This window comes from Mus caroli, unplaced genomic scaffold (genome assembly GCF_900094665.2).
Source record: "Mus caroli unplaced genomic scaffold, CAROLI_EIJ_v1.1 scaffold_23171_1, whole genome shotgun sequence".
In the NCBI taxonomy this organism is placed as follows: Eukaryota; Metazoa; Chordata; class Mammalia; order Rodentia; family Muridae; genus Mus; species Mus caroli.
The window spans coordinates 4,115-7,650 of NW_018390740.1; the positions used below are offsets into that span (position 1 = coordinate 4,115).

Here is a 3,536-nt window from a genome sequence, read left to right on the forward strand (position 1 = left end):
TTGAAGTAGAGCAGGAAAAATAATTGGCTTGGCTTAAAATGATACTTTTATTGTCCTATGAATACTACAGGAGGGCATTAGAGTGCATTAAATTATCCACCTAATAACAAACAATATTTTTTATCAATAAGAGAGTTGCAAATCAGGAAAGAATCAGATTAATATGAACTGTGTTATTGAGTAAGATACTACTTCATCTTATTCAGAGGTATACAATACATGGGTAATAACGTAGCATGAATAGACTGTTTTGTCACAAAGAAAGGCATTGTGGAACCTAGAATATTTGTTATAATGTATGAAGTCTTCAGTGGCATGAATACATACATGAATGATAGAGATGTTGAAAAAGAAAATGCCACACAGTTAGCCTTTTCATAATTATTGATAAAATTGTCATGTCCTTGCCTAACTGCACTTAAAATTATTAACATGTATTTATTTATCTTCCACACTCTGCATTTTTATATTTTCTTTGGGTTAATTTTGTTTTACAGAGTGAAAGGTTATAACATACTTTCATAAGTATTAATCTTCATAGGTTTGAAAATTACTACACATAAGTAAATTTTCTCTATCTCGCTATATGTAGTGAGCACTTTTCTTCAAAATTATCCTGAAGAAATCCATTGTAAGGCTTTAACATACATATCATAATGTGAATTTTATGTAAGGTTTCCTTTTCTTTTCATGGGCTTGTAGATCACAATGGTATATTCCTTGAAATAATTTTAAAAAATCAAAGTTTAAGACTACCCACAGAAAAATAAGAACAAGAACATAAGAACAAGAACATGCACAAGAACATATGCAACAGAAAACAAATTGGACTTGGCAAAATCAGAACCCAGTTCATCCACCAGAGCAATCCGTGGACACCCAATACACCTATGAAGATCTAAATTGTGATTCCATGAAGATGATAGAGTATTTAAGAAGGANATAAATAACTCCCTTAAGAAATATAGGAGAACACAGGTAAACAAGTAGAAGCCACTAAAGAGGAAACATAAATCCCTTAAAAAAATACAGCAAGATCCTTTTCGCCAAGATGGCTCCGAAAGCGAAGAAGGAAGCTCCTGCCCCTCCCAAAGCCGAAGCCAAAGCAAAGGCCTTGAAAGCTAAGAAGGCAGTGCTGAAAGGCGTCCACAGCCACAAAAAGAAGAAGATCCGAACGCCACCCACCTTCCGCGGCCCAAGACCCTGCAGCTCCGGAGGCAGCCAAAATATCCTCGGAAGAGTGCTCCCAGGAGAAACAAGCTTGACCACTATGCTATCATCAAATTCCCAATGACCACTGAGTCAGCCATGAAGAAAATAGAGGACAACAACACTCTTGTGTTCATTGTGGATGTCAAGGCCAACAAGCATCAGATCAAACAGGCTGTCAAGAAACTCTATGACATTGATGTGGCCAAAGTCAATACCCTGATAAGGCCCGACGGAGAGAAGAAGGCATATGTTCGCTTGGCTCCTGATTATGATGCCCTAGATGTTGCCAACAAGATTGGGATTATCTAAACTGAGTCCAGATGGCTAATTCTAAATATACACTTTTTTCACCATAAAAAAAAAATACAGCAATAATTCAGTCAAACAGGTGAAGGAATTGAACACCACCATCCAGGATCTAAAAATGTAAGCAGAAACATTAATGAAAACCAAAAGTGTGACAGACCTAGAGATGGAAAACCTTGGAAAAGAACAGGAGTAACAGATGCAAACATTACCAAGAGAATTTAAGGGATAGAAGAGAGAATATCAGCTGTTAAAGATGACATAGAAGATATTGACACAACAGTCAGGGAAAATACCAAGAATAAAAAGCTCTTATGTCAAAGCATTCAAGAAATCCAGTATACAATGAAAAGACTGAAACTAAGAATAATAGGTATTGAAGTAAGTGAAGATTTCGACTCAAAGTGCCAGCAAACATTTTCAACCAAGTTACAGAAGAAAGGGACCTTAAACTAAAGAAAGAGATGCCCATAAATACACAAGAAGCCTATGTAACACCAAACAGATGGGTCAAAAATGAAATTCCCTGTTGTGTTTGGCCAGTAGATCACAACCTGGGTTTTAGCCTGGAAAGGCATTTTGGAAACCTGGAAGAGAAGAGGGGCTAGGCATCGAGAGAAAGAAATGTAGCTAAGACAGGCATTCTGATCAAAGCTCAATTTTACTTGTTTCAACACTCAGTTATGAAGGAAGGGGGAGGGGACCTGATTCCCGCCAAATAAACTTGGTGTCCAGTAGCAGGGTGAGCAAATGTGTGGCTCCAAACAGCAAAGCAGCATGGTCCAACAGTGGGCGTGGAAAAACAAATGAGCAAGAAGCTACACCCCTGTGCAAACAGGTTGCAGGCTAGGGGAGGGGAGACTACAATTCCCCCAACACATAATAATTAAAACACCAAATGCACAGGAAAAAGAATGTTGAAAGCAGTAAAGGAAAAAGTCAAGAAACATACAAAGGCAGACCTAACACAATTTCATAAAACATCTCAGCAGAGACTCTAAAAGCCAGAAGATCCTGGGCGGATCTCATACAGACGCTAGAAGAACAAAATTGAAAGCCAAGTCTATTCTGCCCAGCAAAACTCTCAATTACCATCGTTGGAAAATTCAAGGTCTTCCAAAATGAACAAACCAAAAACCCAGAAAAAAACAAACAAAAAACAAACAAAAAAACCAAAAAACAAAAAAATTTAAACAGTATCCTTCCATTAATCCACTACTCCGGAGGATAATAGATGGGAAAGTCCACCATAAGAAGGAATACTACACCCAGGAAAAACCAAGAAATTAATCTTTTCTAACAAATCCAAAAGAAGGAAATACACAAACATAATTTCACCTGTAACAACAAAAATAACAGGAAGCAGCAATCATTGGTCCCTAATATCTCTCAACATCAATGGACTCAATTCCCCAATAAAAAGAAATAGGCAACGAGACAGGATATGCAAATAGGATCCCAGCATTTTACATCATACAGGAAACACACCTCAGTGTCAAAGACAGTAAATATGTCAAAGTAGAAAGCTGGGAAAAATTTTTTTCCAAGAAAATGGTCCCAAGAAACAAGCTGGAGTAGCCATTCTAATAGCCAGTAAAATAGAATTTCAACCAAAAGTTATCAAACAGATGGGGAAGGAAACTACACACTCATCAAATGGAAAGTCAACTGAGATGAACACTTAATTTTGAACATCTATACAGCAAATGCAAGGGAAACCACATTTGAAAAAAAATCCATACTGAAGCTAAAAGCACACATTCAATCTCACAGAATTATAGTAGGATATTTCAACACACTCTCACCAATGGACAGATCAGGGAAACAGAAAATAAACAGAGACATATTAAAATGAAAATAAGTTATTAAGCAAATGGATTTAACAGATATCTATAGAAAATTTCACCCTAAATGTAGTCAGACACAAAGCAAACCTCCACAGATACAAGAACATTAATACTTTGTATTCTATTGGACCACCATGGACAAAGGCTAGTCTTCAATAACAAAAAAACAAC

The 3,536-nt window shown here is 36.8% G+C and overlaps 1 pseudogene; it reads left to right on the forward strand.

Annotated features, from left to right (window-relative positions):
• Positions 1-1,051: 1,051 nt before the first annotated feature.
• Positions 1,052-1,523, forward strand: LOC110288804 (annotated as a pseudogene).
• The last annotated feature ends 2,013 nt before the right edge of the window (positions 1,524-3,536 follow it).